Below are 23,097 nucleotides of genomic sequence, written 5' to 3' on the forward strand. Positions count from 1 at the left end.
TGTACTGCTGCTTCAAAGGTGCCGGTACATGTGTAGTGTACTGATGCAGCACACAGGCAGCACACGGTTGCCACACCTGTTCCATATGTTTTACACAGACGGACACACAGACACTGATATCTCCGGTACTGGCTTTTGCGATACCAGAAATATCAGGCTTAATCCACCTGGCCTATATTAATTTTGAGCTAATAGGCAGACCACATTTGGCAATACAGCACAATGCCGAAAATATGTCTTTCATATCTATAGAACCTACACCTTTCCCAAAGAGCCCAATATAGTGCATTTGGGAAGTGGACGTTGCAGTGTAAGTAACGTCCAACTTTCTTGTAGAAAAAATAATAGTAGTTAGCACAGAGTGGTTCTATAGGTAGGAAACTAGCTCTTTTCTTTGCAAAAAAAAATTGTTTCCATTGGATAACTTCTTAGCTATGCAACTTCTTAGTGACGTCCAATTTTGTTATAAAATATAAAAAACCATAGTTAGCACAAAGTAACATTATAGCTAGCAGATTAGAGGAGCATATGTTGCAGTGTTAGTGATGTCCATTTTTATTTTGTCAAAAAGAGAATAGTTAGCGCCTGATAAATTCTTAGCTAGTGCATTAGGGGGGCGTAAATCACAGTGACGTCCGTTTTTCTATTGCAAAAAAAATAGCACAAAGTAACTTTATAAGGCTAGTTTCACACTAGCGTTTTGGAGCGCACGGCCGCCGCTAAGCCCCGCCCCCTGCCGCGCCCCACCGGTAGCTCCGCCCACCGGCGCATGACGCTGCATGCGCCCCCTATCTTTATCACAGGGGGCGCAGGCCGTGCGCAGTATGCGTTTGGCGGCGCATGCACCTTTTTGACGGTGCGCCGACGCAACCAAACTGCAGCAGGTTGCATTTGGGGCAGGTCGGCGCACCGTCAAAAGGACGCATGCGCCGCCAAACGCATACTGCGCCCCCTGTGATAAAGATAGGGGGCGCAGGGCGCATGCAGCGTCATGCGCCGCTGGGCGGAGCTACCGGCGGGGTCACGGCAGGGGGCGGGGCTTAGCGGCGGCCGTGCGCAGGCCGTCGCTGCGCTCCAAAACGCTAGTGTGAAACTAGCCTTACTAGTACATTAGGGGAGCATATGTTGCAGTGTTAGCGACGTCCGTTTTTGTTTTGCATAATAAAAGAATAGTTAGCACTGAGTAAATTTATAGCTAGTGCATTAGCGGAGCGTATGTCGTGGCGTTAGTGACGTCCGTTATTCTTTTGCAAAAAATAAAGAATAGTTAGCGTAAGGTAACTTTTTAGCTAGTGCATTAGGGGAGTGTACCTCATAGTGATAGTGACGTCCGTTTTTCTTTTGCCAAAAAAAAGAGTAATTAACGCCAAGTAATGTATAGGGAGCGCATTAGTGTAGTGAACATCAATGTAATTTTTTTATGCAAAGTTCTTTTTCCCGCTACTGATTTTTCATTTCATTATTTCATTATTTTTTCTTCTAATTGTTTCCTCTAAATTTTTCCTGTTTTTCTCTACTTTTTCTCTTTACTTATTATAATAAATAAATTAACACAGTCTTTTAAGGTTATCAAGGCAAAAACGTCTATTTCTAGAACATATGTACACATGTCCTGAAGTGATGTAATAAGGCCAGACGATATATTGCAATGCGTAAAGATAAAATACAAATCTTTATTTAGATTTAAAAAAATAAAAACAAAAAAGGATTAAAAATATATCAAGCTTATGGAACATGAAGAAACACATAAGCATGGGAAAAAAAATCATGAAAAGCAATTATACTAGTATGCACAATATTCCATTATAGGTTCTAATGAAAGATTTGCTTTAGCACTCAAATGAAGCAATCAATTGATGTGTTAATGCTATCTGAATATGCATGTAGAGGGCTATTCATCCACAATGAAATATAAAGTGCATAGTGCAGGTGTTTCAATGTGGATTAATGAATTGCCATTGTGAACATCACAGGGTTTTGCAGAGTCAAATGCTCAGAAATTGACGGGTGCATTAAAAAAATGATCAGTGCTAATCCTTACCAAAATAAACATGAGAATCATGACGTTTGATCAGAGTTTAAGGCTATGTGCCCACGGTGCGTGTTAAAACGCACACCAAAAACCGGACTCCTTCCCAGAAATCGCGCGGTTTTTTCCTCGCGATTTCACCGCGATTATGATCGTGATTTTGCCGCGATATTCGTGTGCGATATTCAAGCACTTTCCAAGCGATTTGAAGCATCGCTTGGAAAGTGATTGACAGGTTGGTCACACTCATCAAACATAGTGTTTGACAAGTGTGACCAGGTTTTTACTATTGAGGCTGCCTGTGCGGCATCAATAGGAAAAGATAGAATGTTAAAATGCTTAAAAAAATAAAAAAATCGGGGTATATTTACCTTCCGGCGTCCCGTGCTGCATTCCTGGGCCACAGCGTTCCCAGTAATGCCTTGCGAGACCTGTGATGACGTAGTCTCGCGTTGCTATAGCGATCTCGCGAGACCACGTCATCACTTGGCCGTGCCGCAAGGCATTACTGGGAACGCTTAGGCCGGGAATGCAGCGCAGGACGTCGGAAGGTAAATATACCCCGATTTTTTATTTTTTATTCTTTTTTTTACAGGGGTATGGTACCCAGGGCCTGGAGGACAGTCTCCTCTCCTCCACACCGTGGGTACCAACCGCACATGAGACGCTTAACTTCCCGCATGGTGGGCATAGCCACATGCGGGAAGTAAGCGATTCTCATGCATTCCTATGGGTGCGGAATCGCGGCAATTCTTTGCGATTCCACACAAAAGAATGAGCATGCTGCGATTTTTTCCACGATGCGATTCCGCCGTGGAGAAAAGCGCAGCATTAGCACAGCATGTGCGGAATGCCATAGGAATGCATGGGGGGCGTTCTGTACACGATTTTTAAACGTTTTCGCTGCGTTTTCACGCCGAAAATCGCGGCAAAAACGCTTAAAAATCGCTACGTGGGCACACAGCCTTAGAGTGCTTACAAAGTATAAGTGTCATGTGCATAACTCCCGACTGCTCCATGCTCCTACCCCGACAGCGCCGTTTCGCTAAAGAACTTCTTCCAATAGTATCCTTAACACAAGCCCGACACAATACACGTGTAAAAGCACTACTTACACACACACACACAGTGTTTTGAAGAAAAAAATAAAAATGGCCCATTCGTCATGAAGACAAAATTCACCAGAGGAGGCATACGCTTCCCTTGCCTTCAACACGGATTCAGGTAGTGAGTAGGAACCCCCAGCAAGGTGCCCTTGTACTGAGGCAACCCCTACAGCAATCAATCCTATATGGACTACACCCCCTGAGAATTATCCAGCCTCTTATTTCGAATTTCATGGACAGCTCAGGAATCCAATTTGACGCTACAGGCCTCACTGAAACTGACTTTTTCAAATTCCTTTATAGCGAGGATATAGTAAATCTTATAGTGGCCCAGACAAATTTGTTTACCCATCAATTTTTCACCCAATAATCCGACGTCATCATATGCTAGGTGGACCCCTGTAGATTCTGCAGAAATTTTGAAATTTTGGGGCATTGTGATGCATATGGGCATATTTAAAACACCAGAGCTTCTGCAATAATGAAGTACTGATATACAACTACAGCATACTAGTATTCCATATGGCCATGACAAGCACATGATTTGAAATTATCTAAAAATATTTGCATTATAGTGATAATGTGCAGTGTTCTCTCCGAAACGATCCTAACTTTGATGGTCTATATAAAATGCGGCGAGTAGTTGATCACTTCTGTAGAAAATTTGCTAAGGTGTCAAACCCCCAAATAACATCTGCATGGATGAATCTCCGGTTTATTTCAAAGGGAAGCTAACCTTCCGACAATACTTGCCCAGTAAGAGGGAAAAGTACGGAATTTAACTTGACAAACTGTGTGAGAGTAACTAAGCCTACACCCAAATATTTAGGATCCACAAAGGGAAGGACACTCAGATTGACTCCCCAGAATGCCCCCTGTCCTGGGGGTGAGTGTGAAAATTGTGTGTGAATTGCTGCACCCACTGCTAGATAAGAGTTATCACCTCTACTTAGATAATGTTTGCACCAGCATCCCACTCTTCAAGACTCTCTGTGAGAGTGTCAGTTGCATGTGACACCTTGCAAAGAAATAAGAGAGGCCTCCCTAAGCCACTAATTGGGCAACTGCTTAGAAAGGGTAACAGCAGAGACAACATGCTGGAGGTCAAGTATAAGGACAAGAGAGATATCTTGACTATCATATACCATGACAACAGCTCCCTTGTCAATGTTCGAGGTACCACAACAGAAGTCCTAAAGCCAGATACAGTCAAACATGGCGGATCCCTGATGTTTTGGGGTTGCTTTGCTGCCTCTAGCACGGGACTGCTTGACCGTGTGCATGGCATTATGAAGTCTGAAGACTACCAACAAATTTTGCAGCATAATGTAGGGCCCAGTGTGAGAAAGCTTGGTCTCCCTCAGAGGTCATGGGTCTTCCAGCAGGACAATGACCCAAAACACACTTCAAAAAGCACTAGAAAATGGTTTGAGAGAAAGCACTGGAGACTTCTAAGGTGGCCAGCAATGAGTCCAGACCTGAATCCCACAGAACACCTGTGGAGAGATCTAAAAATGGCAGTTTGGAGACGGCACCCTTCAAATATCAGGGACCTGGAGCAGTTTGCCAAAGAAGAATGGTCTAAAATTCCAGCAGAGCATTGTAAGAAACTCATTGATGGTTACCGGAAGCGGTTGGTCGCAGTTATTTTGGCTAAAGGTTGTGCAACCAAGTATTAGGCTGAGGGTGCCAATACTTTTGTCTGGCCCATTTTTGGAGTTTTGTGTGAAATGATCAATGTTTTGCTTTTTGCTTAATTCTCTTTTGTGTTTTTTCATTTAAGACAAATTAAATGAAGATAATAATACCAAAGAATTTGTAATTGCAATCATTTTCAGGAAGAAACTGAGTATTATCAGACAGAATTGCAGGGGTGTCAATACTTTTGGCCACAACTGTACTTATCCTGTTAGTCCCATAGCGGTTCTGAAGTCCAAAAACTTGGCTCTTGATAATGGTTTTGTCATACCATCAGCTATCATCTTGTCAGACTTGCAATAACCAAACTCAAATAAACCACGTTCCACTAAGTCACGCTAGTGGTGATGTGTTACATCAATGTGTTCTGACCATATAAGAAAGGCGTCTAGCTGGGATACCTTTGTTTGGCCTTTCTGATCTCCTGACTGGAGGTTGACTTGGTTCTTCTGTGTCTTCCTTGGTGGCTGCAGAGCTTATGCATATTTCAATGAATTTCCTTTTCGGTGTTTGGGTTTGGTGATTGAGATTCTTGTTTTTGCATCTTAGGTTGAATAACTGGTGTAAATTCATGGAATTTGAGCAATATGGATTTTTCATCAATAACTACATCACTGCTGATTTTTACTGTGTTGGTCTCTGGGTGCAGGATTCTGTATCCCTTTTGAGTTTCGCTATAGCCCACCAGGACACCTTGCTCTGCATGTGATTCCAACTTGGAACATTTTTTCTTTGGGAACATACACAAATGTTTTGCTTCCAAATATCCTGAGGTGTTTCAGGTTAGGCTTCTCACAGTTCCATAGCTCATATGGAGTTGTATTTGTGGCTTTACCTGGCACTCTGTTTTGAAGATAGCAAGCTGTCATGATGGCTTCTCCCCAATGTGTTGTAGTTAGATTCGCATCAAACAACATACTTCTTCCACTTTCACAGAGAGTATGGTTCTTCCTCTCTGCAATGCCATTTTGTTTTGGGTTGTATGGAATGGTAGTCTGGAACACGATCCAATCCTTTTTCAAAATGGTTTGCACCTTACCAGTTGTAAATTCGGTTCCATTATCTGCACACAGGGCTTTTGGCATTCTTCCAAATTTGTTAAATACTACAGCAAGATATTCTTCAAGTTTCTGTGGAACTTCATCCTTACTGTGTAGCAGATAGGCAACTGTATATCTGGAGTAGTCATCAATAAATGTGAGAAAATATCTCTTCTTGCTAGGAGTTTGAGCGCTCATTGGACCACATACATCTGTATATATCAGATCCAGAGGCTGTGCAGATCTAGTGGTGCTTATTTTAGGAAAGGATTTTCTGGACATTTTCCCTTTAAGACAGCTAGTGCACTTCATCATTTGACTACACTGGTTGATTGCAATACCATTTGCAAGTTGAGCTAGCTTCCTTACTGTTTCTGGGTCCCTGTGACCAAGACGTCTGTGCTATACATGGATACAGTTCTTATGCAGATCTTGTCTAGCACTGTATACTCTTTTTTGCATTTTAGCTGATAAAGTTCATCTTGGATTTTTCCTTCTGCAAGAGTGTGCCCCTCCTTTGAGATGATGCAGCTGCAGAGGCGTAGCTAGAGCTTTTGCCGCCCAGGGCTGTTCCCGAATTTGGCGCCCCCCCCCCCCGGGCGGTGAATGGCCTGCTCAGATGTGGGGTCTGGAAAGGAATAAAATGGCCACGCTTGGGAGGGGGTACCGGCCTGGGCAGTTACTGGTTAGGGGTGTTAATGATTAATCACACAGACATTCTGACACACTGCCTGCGACAGTGCTCCCAGGCAGCACAGACAGTAATGTGCAGGCTCAGCTCTGCCTCCTCTGCCCCTGGCCGCAGTATAAGTTACACTTACACAGGCTGCCTGCGGCTGCCTGCTGTGTGTGTGACTGTGTGACAGTGACGAAGGAAGCCGCCCGCAGGGAGAGCTCAGCAGCTGACTGAGCATGGAGGGAGGCTGGGGAGAGGCAGAGCGTCCTCCTCCCAAATGGTGAGTGACCCACCTGCGCTAGCCGCTGCCAAAATCTCCTGCTATACACACAGTCTTCTCCTGTCACTGTGCCTCGGCCGCCTCCACGCTTCTCTCCCACAGCACAGAGAGGAGGAATTTCTGCTCCTGCCGTGCTGCGCCGCCCCCACACACGTGCCGCCTGGGGCGGCCCGCCCCCCCCGCACCCCCCTTCCTACACCACTGTGCAGCTGTTATCTTTAAAAGTAACTATATTCCCCTTTTGTGTGAGCTTCTTTACTGACAGACGATTGCTTTCAAGGCTGGGAACATAGAGACCATCCTTTATTATGATCTTTCTGCTTTGTGCTGAGGAAACTGGACAGTGGAGTTAGCAATCTGCTACGCCTTCTGAAGTCATATAGTGACCATTAGCTAAGATGACCTTTTCTGACTTGATTTCATTAAGGTCAGTGAAGAAATCCTTGCTATTTGTCATATGACTGCTTTTGCACCAGAATCTATACACCATATATGCTTTGCAGATGGGCCTGTGCTGGCATTAAATGCAGCTTCAACACATGCAGAATCTTCCTTTACAGCTGTTTTAACCCTTTGATGACTGTTCTGATTTTTAAGCTGACTCATTCTTGCTTTCAAAATTCAGCAGTCTGCCTTAAGGTGGCTGGGCTTTTTACAGACAAAACATTCACGAGTTTCTCTTAGATTGCTTTTATATTTAAGGAAACCCTGTGTCTTTAATACTGTTTCTGCTCTGGATTCATTACTGCTGCTTACATGCTGCGTTTTTCTCTGGAATTCATCCACAAGTTTGCCTTTAACATACTCTAGTGTCAGCTCATCATCTGACCGTGCATCAACTGCAGTCAAGAGTTTGTCACAACTCTCTGGAAGACCACTTAATAGAAGTTCAGCAACATTAAAATCTTTAACTTCTCCAATACCCCTGAGACCCTCCATAATCTCTAGGGTGTTTCTTATATAGTCCTGCGTATTCTGTCCATCACTTAGCTTAGACTGATACAGCTTTCTCATGAGATAAAGCTTATTGCTGAGATTTGATCTTTCATGCAATTTCTGTAACTCATCCCACATCTCCTTTGCAGTTGCACACTTGCTTATATGCACCACCTGATTATCATCTACACTGAGTGAGATCGTGCTTTGCGCTCTCTGATCCTTCTCTAGCCAATCATCTGGTAATGGATGAGGCACTTGTTCCTGAGTATATTTCCATGTACCTTCTCTTATGAGCAACCTTTTTCACCTTGAATTTACAGGACTGATAGTTCTGGTTAGTGAGGCTTGGTACTGAGAACTTGACAGGATTGCTGCTAGTGGACATCTCTGTTGTTCTGTGCTACTTTTGCTCTGGGCTTCTGTTGCTGTGTTACTCTGGGGTTCTGTGTCACTCTGGACCCATAACCTTTTGGCAGTGAATTATTCAGGATACTCTCCAAGTGTGTGACAACAGAGCTTCTTTATTCAGGAACAATCAGGAACAATATATGATAAGCTTAGTAGATCAGGAACAAATAATTTTTGAGTCTCTATCTGTGCAGCATCTAAAGCAGGCTCCTCCATCTTCCATACACAGACACAGGGAAAACAGGAAATACAGTCACATCCCTGTGTGAGCATCTGGGAGTGTTTTCTTTATTTAACTTTAAAAACAGCATACAAATCTAGCAACTAAGCACTCAGACAGGAATGGAGTTGTTGCATAAAACAAATTACAACACAAATAAATTCCATGAGAGATGTAATTTCCAAAATAGCATCAATAGTAAGAGTTTTCACATTCTAGGCGCATCAGGGACTCTCCAAACGCGATATGATGCCTTCAGACAATTCAATCAAAGTCTGCATTTCAAAACATCACTCCTTTCTTTTCGAGCCTGCTGTGTGCCCAAACAGTGGTTTTGCTCCACATATAGGGAATAGGCATACTCAGGAGAAATTACACAACAAATTTATGGGTCCATTTTTCCCTGATACCCTTGTGAAAATAAAAAATATGCAGCTAAAAGTACATTTTTTGAGGTAAAATGTGATTTTGTATTTTTACAGCTCTACATTATAAACTTCTGTGAAGCACCAGGGGGTTCAAGGTGCTCATGACACATCTAGATAAATTCCCTAAGGGGTCTAGTTTCCAAAATCGGGTTACATGTGGGGGTTTCCACTGTTTAGGCACATGGCGTCGCTATCGAATCCAGCCATTTTTGCGTTCAAAAAGTCAAACAGTTCTTCTTCTCTTCTAAGCCCTGCTGTGCACCCAAATAGTAGTATTCCCCCACACATGGGGTATCAGCATACTCAGTAGAAAATGTACAACAAATTCTGGCATCCATTTTCTCCTGTTGCCCTTGTGAAAATAAAAATAATAAGGCTAAAAGTACATTTTTGTGAGTAAATTTTTTTATTTTCACAGCTCTACATTATAAACTTCTGTAAATCACCTTGGTCTGCTCTCGATTCCAGCCATGTTTGGTTTCAAAACAAAAGCCCTGCTGTGCGCCCAAACTATGGCTTTCCCCTTCATATGGTGTATCTGCATACTCAAGATAAATTGCACAAAATAATTTAGGGTCTATTTTCTCCTGTTACCCTTGTGAAAATAAAAAAAATTCAGCTAAAGTAAAATTTTTGAAAAAAAAATGAAATGTTAATTTTTTTCATTCCACATTGCTTCTGTTCCTGTGAAGCACCTGAACAAACTTCTTGAGGGGTGCAGTTTTTAGAATGCTGTCACTTTTGGGTATGTTCTGTCATATAAACCCTTCAAATGTGATGTGGTCCCTAAAAAAATGGTTTTGTAAATTTTGTTGGAAAAATGAGAAATCGCTGGTCAACTTATAACTCTTCTCACTTCCTAACAGGGGCGTAACTACCGGGGTAGCAGCCGAAGCGGTTGCTTTGGGGCCTGGCCCCATATAGGGGCCCGCCAATCGGCGCTACCCAGGTAGTGCAATATTAACGCATCCCCGGGCCCCGTGCTTATTATCTCCATGATCTTCAGTTCTCAGCGGCGTCAGTCAGCGCAGCTGTCCACTCCTTCCTGCTTTCTGAGTCCGCTCATTACCTATGCGCATAAGTAATGAGCGGCTCATTACATATGCACATATGTAATGAGCGGCACTGCTGGCTCCCTGGCTGGCTGTCTCCAGCGGCGGCGGTGGCTCCTGAGTCCTGACTTGTCACTCTCCTCCTGGCTGGGCCCTGAGCGCCGCGTGACCTCCTCACTCATGTGACGTGACACCGGTGACGGTGAGTCACTCTCCTCCTGGCTGGGCCCTGACCACCGTGTGACCTGAGTCCTGGACATGTATGTATGTGTAAGTATGTCTATGTGTGTGTATGTCTGTCTGCGTGTGGGTATGTATGTATGTCTGTGTGTATGTCTGTCTGTGTGTGTGTCTGTGTGTGTGTAGGTTAGCTTGGCCCTGGAGGAGATGGGGACATGAGGAGAAGACCGCGATGGGGAGAGAAGGCCATGATGATGCCTGGGGTGATGGGAGAAGGCCATGAGGGGGTAATGGGAGAAGGCCATGAGGGGGTAATGGGAGAAGGCCATGAAGGGGTAATAAGAAAAGGCAATGAGGGGGTAATGGGAGAAGGCAATGATGGGAGTGATGGGGTGATGGAGCAGGCAATGATGGGAGTAATGGGGAGAAGGCAGTGATGGAGAAGGCAATGAAGGGAGTGTTGGGGTGATGGAGCAGGCAATGATGGGAGTGATGGGGTGATGGAGCAGGCAATGATGGGAGTGATGGGATGATGGAGCAGGCAATGATGGGAGTGATGGGGAGAAGGCAGTGATGGGGTGATGGAGAAGGCAATGATGGGAGAGATGGGGTGATGGAGCAGGCAATGATGAGAGTGACAGAGTGATGGAGCAGGCAATGATGGGAGTGATGGGGAGAAGGCAGTGATGGGGTGAAGGAGAAGGCAATGATGGGGGTGATGGAGATGGCAATGATGGAGTGGTGGGGGAAAAAGAAATGATGATGGGGTGGTGGGGGAGAATGCAATGATGGTGGTGGTGGAGGAGGAAATGATGGAGGTGGTGAAGAGGGCAATGATGGGGTGGGGGAGAGGACAATAATGGGATGCGAGGGGAGGAGGACAATGAGGGGTGTGGAGGATTGGAATTTGAGGAAGGGGGACTTATAATGGCCTTAGGAACAGGGGGAGGTGGAGTAAGACTTTCTTATCGCTTATTATGCCTAACACAGTCCCTTAGTATATAGTGTACTCACTTTTATTACATAGTCCTCTCAAGGGCCCCGCCACTCTGTACACAGCGGAATTCAGGCCAGGCTTCGCGGCAGAGGTCAGGTAAGCAGCTCCGCCGCGATCCTAATGTGACTCTAGTATGCATTATCGGTAAGAGGTGCGTCTTGAAGGGGGTGCGTCTTGAAGGGGGTGTGTCTTTGAGGGGGGGTGTCTTTGAGGGGGCCCCGTTTAAAAGTTTGCTATGGGGCCCAATCAGTTCTAGTTACGCCCCTGCTTCCTAACAAAAAAATTATGTTTCAAAAATTGTGTTGATGTAAAGTAGACATGTGGGGAATGCTATCTATGAACTATCTTGTGTGACATAACTCTTGATTTAAGGGCATAAGAATTTAAAGGTTGAAAATTGCAATATTTTCAAAATTTTCACCAAATTTTCATTTTTTTTCACAAGTAAATGCAAGTTATATCAAATAAATTTTAAATCTATCATGAAGTACAATATGTCTCAAAAAAAACAATCTCAGAATCAGTTGGATACGTTGAAGTGTTTCAGTTATAACCTCATAAATTGACAATGGTCAAAATTGTAAACTTTGGCTTGGTCATTAAGGTCAAAAATGGCTGTCAATAAAGGGTTAAATACTGACAGGTTATGTAATATACTGTACTATAGAAGTAGTAAAGTGTATTATCATTGAAGTGAAAGGATCCCATGTTCAAGACCTCATGTAGGACTAGTAATTACAGTATAAGTATTGTAAATAGGAAAGGTTAAAATCAAAATCACAGTTTTAACAATAAAAAATGGTTTATTTATGAAGGAAAACCAATTCCCTGCAAATAGAAAGCATATTTGGTATTGCCACAATTGCAACAATCCATACTATAAAAGTACAGGGATTGGACAAAATAATGGAAACACCTGGAAACATCAACAAAGGTTAGGTTAATATGGTGTAGGTCCACCTTTTGCGGCGATTACAGCCTCAATTATCCAAGGTATGGATTCATACAAGGTGTGAATTGTTTTCAAAGGAATTGTAGCCCATTCTTCAGTTAAAACACCCTCCAGTTCTTTGAGCGACGATGGCGGCGGAAATCGACGTCTAACTTGAATCTCTAAAATCGACCATAAATGCTCAATAATGTTGAGGTCTGGGAATTGTGGGGGCCAGATGAGATGCTCAACTTCATTAGAATGTTCCTCGTGCCATGCTTTAACGATTCTAGCTGTATGAATTGGTGCATTATCATCCTGAAAGATGGCGTTCCCCTCCGGGAACAGTGCTTGAACCATAGGATGCACTTGGTCACCCAAAATGCCTAAATAATCGAGGCTGTTAATTCTTCCATGAAGGGATACATTGGCCCGGCGGATCTCCACGAAATAGCACCCCAAATCATCACAGAACCTCCGCCATGTTTTACGGTTGGGAGAAGGCAGTCTGGATGGAATGCTTCTTTCGGCTGTCTCCAAACGTACATTCGGCCGGAGGTCGGAAATAGGGTAAACGTGATTCGTCTGAGAATATCATGTTTCCACTGCTCGAGGGACCTATTCTGGATGTTTCTACTCCACTCTAAACGCTTGGAAACATTTGTCATTGAGAGCAGCGGTTTTCGAATTGCTGCTCTTCTGTGGAATCCAGATTTGTGCTGCTCTCGATGAACATTTTTCGTGGAAACTGGGTTCTGTAGGTGTTCATTGAGCTCAGCAGTGATTTTCAGAGCCGTGGTCCAGCGATCTTCTCTCACAATTCTCAGTCAACTTCGACTTTCGGCTGGACCTGTGCTTTGCTGTGGACATTTTTCCTTCTCTTTCCAACGCAGTCATTACTTTGGAGTCAGTACCGCTTAACACGCCAAGCATTCGGGCAAATTCTGTAACACTAGCGCCTGCCATACGAGCACCAACAATTTGGCCTCTTTGAAAATCCGAGAGGTCTGCCATTGCTATCAGGTTTTCATCAATGTTCTTACAATTCTGCAAAACAAACAGTTAATTTACATACACATATCACATAACACAAATAATCAGCTACAAAACATTACCATATGTCACGGTTTGCATGTTTTTAACATGTTCAAAGATTATGATGCCAAAATGTTAGGCATTTCCATTATTTTGTCTAACCCCTGTATTTTATCATTCATCCTGCTCAGGTAATGCCTTTAAAAAAATATGGTAAGTGGGTTAAGAACTGGCTCAAGGATAAGAAACAAAGGGTGGCTATTAATGGAGCACACTCGGACTGGGTCGCGGTTAGCAGTGGGGTACTGCAGGGGTCGATGTTGGGCCCTGTTCTTTTTAACATATTTATTAATGAGCTTGTATGGGGCAAACAGAGTACAATTTCAATATTTACAGATATGCAAATAAAGTCCATGGAGCCTCATTTAAGAGTCTCAAACACGGGACTAGCCAGATTTTCCTCCAGGGAAGGACCCAGCCAAGGAGTGGCTCCTTTCGGAAACCACCATTGCCACCATATTAAGTGGCCCTTTAAATCAACATCCAGCTCTTTACGAGTTTACAGATATGACAAGGGAAATACCAAGGCCAGGTATCCATCCACAGACAGCTGTTTCGGGGTGTTCCCCTTCATCAGTGTGGAGTAGTAATATGGTGGTAATGGTGGTTTCCGAAAGGAGCCACTCCTTGGCTGGGTCCTTCCCTGGAGGAAAATCTGGCTAGTCCCATGTTTGAGACTCTTAAATGAGGCTCCATGGACTTTATTTGCATATTCGTATTTCCCAGGGAGCAATGCACCTAGGAGTTCACTGATTGAGCGCCTTTGATGGCTGCCGCAGTGTTTTCTTTGACTGGTCTCCCTGAGGTCAGTGATTGTTTCGTAATATTTACAGATGACATTAAACTCTGAAGGGTAATCAATACAGAGGAGGACAATTTAATATTACAGGAAGATTTATGTAAACTAGAAGCTTTGGCTGATAAATGGCAAATGAGCTTTAATGGGGATAAATGTAAGGTCATGCACTTTGGCAGAAGAAATAAGATGTATAATTATGTGCTTAATTGTAAAACACTGGGCAATACTGTCACTGAAAAAGACCTGGGTGTATGGGTGTATGCCACAATCACACCTATCCTCAAAAAGCCATCCCTTGACCCGAGTGTATCCCATCCCTTGAGCAGCACGTCCATGCTGAACTTTCCTCTGACTTTGCATCTAACTTGCTCTTCAACAACCTACAATCTGTCTTCCGCCCCACCATTCCACTGAGACTGCATTGACCAAACTTACTAACAACTTACTTACAGCCAAAGCTAACAGACAATTCTCTATACTCCTCCTTCTTGACCTGTCCTCTGCCTTCGACACAGTTGACCACTGCCTCCTACTACAGACATCTCTTCCCTTGGTGTCAAAGACCTTGCCCTATTCCTGGTTCTCCTCATACCTTACCAACCTCACAATTAGCGTTTCCTACTCCCACACTACCTCCTCATCTCACCCCCTCTCTGTTGGCGTCACTCAAGGCTCTGTCCTAGGAACCCTTCTCTTCTTAATCAATATTCTTGGCCTGGGACAACTCGTAAAGTCCTATGGCTTCCAGTACCATCTATATGCTGATGACACTCAGATCTACCTCTCTGGCCCAGATGTCTCCTCTCTTCTCTCCAGAATCCCAGAGTGTCTATCAGCTATATCCCCCTTCTTCTCCTCTTGCTTCCTCAAGCTAGATGTGGACAAATCTGAACTAATTATCTTTCCTCCATCTCGCATACCTTCCCTACCTGATCTATCTATCACAATAAATTAATTCACACTTTCCCCTGTCCTAGTAATCCACTGCCTCAGAGTAACGCTTGACTCTGCCCTGTCCTTAAAACCGCACATCCAAGCTTTCGCCAACTCCTGTCGCCTCCAGCTCAAAAATATTTCCAGAATCTGTCCTGTCCTCAACCCTCACTCTACCAAAATGCTTGTGCATGCCCTAATCATCTCCTGCCTCGACTACTGCAGCATCCTCCTCTGTGGCCTACCTTCTAACACCCTCACACTCAGGGCCGGACTGGGACTAAAAATCAGCCCTGGCATTTGAAGTTACACAGGCCCACTAGTCACATGGTGACTATATAATATTTTTGTACAGTTGTAGGTTACAAGCAGTGAGAGGAGATTAACATGACTATATAACATGTAGTCACAGCTGTGTCCAGTATTTCAGCTCAGTCCTATTTATTGCTTTTAGGTACAGTACTCCTCCCAAAGCTCTGTCCCCTTTTGTACACACGGTGACAGTATTCCTGGCAGAACTGCTATCCATTGGGCAACCAGACCCCCTGGTCACAGCCACCCCTAACATACCTCCCAACTTTTGAGGAAGGGTAAGAGGGACAAAGACTGCGGCGCGCACAGCGTGCCGCTGCAAATTTTAGGCCACACCCATTCCGCAACTAGTCACACCCATGTCCACGCCTAATCGCACCCATTTAGCACTGCTGATCACACTGACTTGTACTGAGGGCACAGTGGCTGGCATTATGGGCACACTGACTGGCACTAAGGAAGAGAGAAAACAGAGAGAGAGAGAAAAAAGAGAAAGAAAGAAAGAAAGAAAGAAAGAAAGAAAGAAAGAGGGGAAAAAAGAAAGAAAGAACAGAGAGAGACAATGAAAGAACACAGAGAGAAAGAAAGAGGGGAAAGAAAGAACAGAGAGAGACAGAGAAAGAATAGAGAGAGAAAGAAGTAAAGAAAAGAAAGAAAGAACAGAAAGAAAGAAAGAAAGAGAGGAAAGAAAAATAAAGAAAGAGGGGAAAGAAAGAACAGAGAGAGAGAAAGAAATAAAGAAAGATTCTGTAAAGATACTATAGCAGCCCGGCTCCCATTGTAGTGCCCACCTGAGCCTCCCGATGCAGGAAATATCATGATCCGCTCACATGGCCGGCATCCCCGATTTCAAGGCGATCCTGCTGTCTGCGCTGTCGGAGGAGGACACGGTGATGGATCTGAAGCATTCCTGGTTCTGTTACAATCTCCTCAAGAAATTATCTCATTTCCGGTCAGCTTCAAGCACATCACTTCAGGTGGAACATCACGTGTGTGTTTTAAAATGCTCCTCGGGGCTCCGCTGTGTACTCCTGTGTCCGTGGGAAAAGCCCGCTTTCTATGCTTCGTACACACTTGGCTCCGCTCCGTACATCCCGTACACATATGGCTCCTCTCCGTATACCCCAAACACACGCGGCTCCGCTCCATACACCAAGTACACACGCGGCTCCGCTCCGTACACCTTGTACACGCGGCTCTGTTCCGTACACCTCATACACACACGGCTCCTCTCCATACTGTTATGATTGAGTCACCGTAGGAGGCAAAAACAGAAATGCTAGCTAAGTCCTGAAAACCAGAGAAGTTGGCAACTATCAGATTGCAGACCCCTGAACCTATCAACACAACTAGCAGTAGCCGTGGGGGGTTCCTACGATGACCTAGACCCCTCGATCACAGCCGGAGAGATACATAGGCCTAAAGAAGGAAAGGGGAAATCTAACTGCCCCAGAGCAGACCCCAAAGCAATAGGCAGCCCCCCACATATAATGACGGTGAAGCAAGATGAAAACACTTACACAGACAGAAAGACAGGCTGAGCAAAGACGGGGCCCAAAAACTACCTAGATAGGAACGGATAGGAAGGCTGCTGTCTGCAATCTGCCAAAACCCTATCAGAGACAAAAGCCAACAAGCTGATATAAAAATGGCCCTGAAGCAACTAAGCTTCAAAAACTAAATCAGCACTCAGGTACTTTCAGAAGACAGAGCTCAAGGAACACTGCACACTCCAGAGGCAGAGACCCAGGAATTATCCTCCTGACCATAACCCTTCCACTTAACCAAATACTGGAGTCTCCGTCTAGCCAGACGGGAATCCAGAATTTTCTCTACCTCATATTCCAAGTTACCTTCAACCAATACAGGGTCCGGAGGTGCCACCTCAGGCACAACTGGCTCAACAAACCTCTTCAACAAGGACTTATGGAACACATTATGGATCTTAAATGTGACAGGAAGAGCCAAACGAAAAGAGACCGGATTAATAATCTCCAAAATCTTGTAAGGTCCAATAAATCTAGGCTTAAACTTAGGAGAAGCCACCTTCATAGCAATATTTTTTGATGATAACCACACCATATCACCAATCTTAAACTGGGGACCAATGGTCCTATGTCGATTGGAAAACCGCTGGACCTTTTCCTGGGAGAGAGATAACTTATCCACAACTTGGTCCCAGATCTGGTGCATTCTCTCCACCACAGTGTCAACACCTGGGCAGGCAGAAGGCTCCACCTGCCCTGAAGAAAATCGAGGGTGAAAACCAAAGTTACAAAAAAAAGGTGACATCAAAGTGGCAGAACTAGCTCTATTATTTAAAGCAAATTCGGCCAAGGGCAAAAATGAAACCCAATCATCCTGATCAGCGGAAATAAAACATCTCAAATACGACTCCAAGGTCTGGTTTGTTCTCTCTGTCTGCCCATTGGTCTGAGGGTGAAAAGCAGAGGAGAAGGACAACTGAATTCCCAACTTGGAACAGAACGTCCTCCAAAATTTAGACACAAATTGAACTCCTCTGTCAGATACAATGTTCTCAGGAATCCCGTGCAAGCGAACCACCTGTTGCAAAAAGAGAGGCACCAACTCAGAGGAAGATGGCAACTTAGGGAGTGGTACAAGATGAACCATCTTAGAGAACCTATCACAAATCACCCAAATAACAGTCATTCTTTGAGAGACCGGCATATCAGAGATGAAATCCATTGAAATATGGGTCCATGGCCTCCTGGGGACTGGCAAAGGCATCAACAACCCACTAGAGCGAGAACAAGATTTAGACCGGGAGCAAGTCCCACAGGACTGCACAAAATTCCTGACATCATGAGACAAGGTGGGCCACCAAAAAGAGCGACTCACCAGATCTCTAGTACCAAAAATACCTGGATGACCAGCCAATGCAGAGCAATGAACTTCAGACATCACTCTCTGCTTCCACTGGTCAGGAACATACAACTTCCCACTGGGGCAATGCTCAGGTTTGTCCTCCTGGAACTCTGGCAGAGCAAGTCTCAAATCGGGCAAGATGGCAGAAAGAACTACCCCTTCGCCTAAGATGGTGGCAGTCTTGGTCACCACAGGAGAATCAGCAAAGAAACTCCTAGAGAGGGCGTCTGCCTTGACATTCTTAGTTCCAGGAAGGAAAGAGACCACAAAATCAAAACGTGTAAAAAACAAGGCCCACCTAGCCTGTCTAGGGTTCAAGCGTTTAGCCAACTCTAGGTAAATCAAATTTTTGTGGTCAGTGAGGACCACAACTTGATGTTTGGCTCCCTCCAACCAATGTCTCCACTCCTCAAATGCCCATTTCATGGCCAACAGTTCCCGATTCCCCACATCATAGTTACGTTCAGATGAAGAGAACTTACGGGAAAAGAAAGCACAGGGATTCATTTTAGATGTTACCGGATCCTTTTGGGACAACACCGCTCCTGCACCAATCTCAGAAGCATCCACCTCTACCTGGAACGGGAGTGAGACATCAGGTTGCCGCAGAACCGGGGCGGAGGTAAATCTATGCTTCAGCTCCTGAAAGGAAGCAACCGCCTCCGGAGACCAGTTCAACACATCCGCACCCTTCCTGGTCAGGTCAGTCAATGGTTTGGCAATACTAGAAAATTTTGCTATAAATTTCTGATAAAAATTAGCAAAACCCAAAAACTTCTGGAGGGCCTTCAAAGAAGTGGGCTGAACCCAATCATAAATGGCCTGTACCTTGGCCGGGTCCATTTCAATAGTTGACGGAGGCAAAATAAATCCCAAAAAAGAAATTCTCTGTACTCCAAAAAGGCATTTTGATCCTTTGACATACAGAGAATTCTCTCTCAAGATCCGGAACACAGTCCGAATATGTTCCACATGAGAATCCCAATCCTTGGAGAAGATCAAAATATCATCCAGATAGATAATCAAAAATTTATCGACAAAGTCTCGGAAAATATTGTTCATGAAGCACTGGAAGACAGAAGGGGCATTAGTGAGCCCAAAAGGCATCACCAGGTACTCAAAATGTCCCTCCGGAGTATTAAACGCCGTCTTCCATTCATCCCCCTGCTTAATGCGGATAATATTATACGCCCCCTGAGGTCAAGCTTGGTAAACCAGCAAGCACCACTGACTCTAGAGAATAGATCCAAAATCAGGGGTAACGGATACTGATATTTAATAGTAATTTTATTGAGGGCACGATAATAAATACAAGGCCTTAAAGAACCATCCTTCTTGGCCACAAAAAAAAAAACGGCACCTAAGGGTGAAGAGGATGGTCTAATATGACCCTTCTCCAACGCCTCCTTAATATAGGACCGCATAGCCTCGTGCTCGGGTACAGATAAATTGAAGAGCCGACCCTTAGGAAATTTACACCCCAGGTTTAGTTCAATTGCACAGTCATAACTCCTATGAGGAGGCAAGGACGCAGACTCATTCTCACTAAATACATCATAGTAGTCCGCCAAATAGTCAGGAACCTCATGCGACTGAGGAGAGGTGGAAAAAAACCGGAGCCTCACTAAAGGTACACCGGCTACCCCAACTCACCACAGACACAGACTTCCAATCCAAAACTGGATTATGAATCTGCAACCAGGGAAACCCCAGAACAACGGCATCATGCAGACCATGCAACACCAAAAATCTGCAATTTTCTTGGTGGTCTGGGGCGACCCGCATGACCAACTGGGTCCAAAACTGAGGTTTATTTTTAGCCAGAGGGGTAGCATCAATCCCCCTCAAAGGGATAGGCGTCTGCAGAGGTGTCAACGGAAATCCATAACGTTTAGCAAAATCCAAGTCCATTAGGTTTAGCGCTGCTCCCGAATCCACAAAAGCCTTGGCGGAAAATGTGGACAGGGAACAGATCAGAGTAATCACCAAAAGAAACTTAGGCTGAACCCCACCAACAGAAAATGTGTGTGCAAAGCGTTTCTCACTAGAGTTGAGCGATACCGTCCGATACTTCAAAGTATCGGATCGGAATGGATCGGCCGATCTTAAAAAAAAAGTATCGGTATCGCCGATTCCGATACCGGAAGTCCCATTCAAGTCTATGGGACTTCCGGTATCGGAATAAGAAAAATCCTGTTTTTCCCTTGTACAGCCTCTCTGGGGTCTGTACGGGCCTTTCGGGGGGCTGTGCCGGCCTGCCAGGGGGTCTGTGCAGGCTCCGGTGGTCTGTGCCGGCCTGCCGGGGGGCTGTGCAGGCTCCGGTGGGCTGTGCCGGCCTGCCGGGGGGCTGTGCCGGCCTGCCGGGGGGCTGTGCAGGCTCCGGGGGGCTGTGCCGGCCTGCCGGGGGGCTGTGCCGGCCTGCCGGGGGGCTGTGCAGGCTTCGGGGGTCTGTGCAGGCATCGTCCGATGGGACTACAAGTCCCATCGGGCGATGCCTGCTACCATGACAGTGATTGACACATTAGCCAATGATGGGACAGTAGTAGTCCCATCATCCGGCTAATGTGTTGAATGTAAAAAAAAAAAAAAAAAAAAAAATTACATGCTACATACATGCTACATACATACAACATGCATACTACATACATGCTACATTCATACTACATACTACATACATACTACATACATACTACATATATTCTACATGCATGCAACATGCATACTACATATATACTACATGCAACATACATACTACATATATACTACATGCAACATACATACTACATATATACTACATGCATGCAACATGCATACTACATATATACTACATGCTACATACATACTACATATATACTACATACATACTGCATGCTACATACATACTACATGCTACATACATACCACATACATACTACATACATACTACATGCTACATATATACTACATATATACTACATGCTACATACATACTACATATATGCTACATACATACTACATACATACTACATGCTACATATATACTACATATATACTACATACATACTACATACATACTACATGCATGCTACATACATACTACATGCTACATACATACTACATATATACTACATGCATGCTACATACATACTACATGCTACATACATACTACATATATACTACATGCATGCTACATACATACTACATGCTACATACATACTACATATATACTACATGCATGCTACATACATACTACATGCTACATACATACTACATATATACTACATACATACTACATACATACTACATGCATGCTACATACATACTACATGCTACATACATACCACATATATACTACATACATACTACATACAATACATTCATACAATACATACATAGACATACAGTACATATAACATAGAGTAACATACTTACCAATACTTGTCACATTGTTCCCCGAAGCCATTGTCTTTTACGGAATAAATATTAACATAACAAACCACAAAAATACTCACCCACGATCCGAAGCAGTCCACGAGTGTGTCCCACGACGATCTTGGGTAGAGAACTGCAGCATCAGCTGTTGCTGCCGTTCTCTACGGGCTGCAGGAATCCAATGACGGAAGGTAGGTATCCTTCCGCACTGTATTCCTCCGCCACTTAAAAAAAAAAAGTCCCTAGTCTCACTTTATGCCATTGCTGCGTGGGAATTTCCCACACAGCAATGGCATAAAGTGAGACTAGGGACTTTTTTTTTTTTAAGTGGCGGAGGAATACAGTGCGGAAGGATACCTACCTTCCGTCATTGGATTCCTGCAGCCCGTAGAGAACGGCAGCAACAGCTGATGCTGCAGTTCTCTACCCAAGATCGTCGTGGGACACACTCGTGGACTGCTTCGGATCGTGGGTGAGTATTTTTGTGGTTTGTTATGTTAATATTTATTCCGTAAAAGACAATGGCTTTGGGGAACAATGTGACAAGTATTGGTAAGTATGTTACTCTATGTTATATGTACTGTATGTCTATGTATGTATTGTATGAATGTATTGTATGTAGTATGTATGTAGTATATATGTGGTATGTATGTATGTAGTATGTATGTAGCATGCATGTAGTATGTATGTAGTATGCATGTAGTATATATGTAGTATGTATGTAGCATGTAGTATGTATGTAGCATGCATGTAGTATATATGTAGTATGTATGTAGCATGTAGTATGTATGTAGCATGCATGTAGTATATATGTAGTATGTATGTAGCATGTAGCATGCATGTAGTATATATGTAGTATGTATGTAGCATGTAGTATGTATGTAGCATGCATGTAGTATATATGTAGTATGTATGTAGCATGTAGTATGTATGTAGCATGCATGTAGTATATATGTAGTATGTATGTAGCATGTAGTATGTATGTAGCATGCATGTAGTATATATGTAGTATGTATGTAGCATGTAGTATGTATGTAGCATGCATGTAGTATGTATGTAGTATGTATGTAGTATGTATGTGGTATGTATGTAGCATGTTTATGTATGTAGTATGTATGTAGTATGTATGTAGTATGTATGTAGCATGTAGTATGTATGTAGCATGCATGTAGTATATATGTAGTATGTATGTATGTAGTATATATGTAGCATGTAGTATGTATGTAGCATGCATGTAGTATATATGTGTTATGTATGTAGTATGTATGTAGTATGTATGTAGTATGTATGTGGTATGTATGTAGTATGTATGTAGTATGTATGTAGCATGTAGTATGTATGTAGCATGCATGTAGTATGTATGTAGTATTTTTTTTTTTTTTTTTTAACATTTAACACATTAGCCGGATGATGGGACTACTACTGTCCCATCATTGGCTAATGTGTCAATCACTGTCATGGTAGCAGGCATCGCCAGATGGGACTTGTAGTCCCATCGGACGATGCTTGCACAGACCCCCGGACATCAGCACAGCCCCCCGGCAGGCCGGCACAGCCCCCCGGCAGGCCGGTACAGACCCCCACAGGGTGCACAGACCACCGGCAGGCCGGCACAGCCCCCCGGCAGGCCGGTACAGACCCCCACAGGGTGCACAGACCACCGGCAGGCCGGCA

This window comes from Dendrobates tinctorius, unplaced genomic scaffold (assembly GCF_039654945.1).
Source record: "Dendrobates tinctorius isolate UK_male_01 unplaced genomic scaffold, ASM3965494v1 ptg000098l, whole genome shotgun sequence".
Lineage (NCBI taxonomy): Eukaryota > Metazoa > Chordata > Amphibia > Anura > Dendrobatidae > Dendrobates > Dendrobates tinctorius.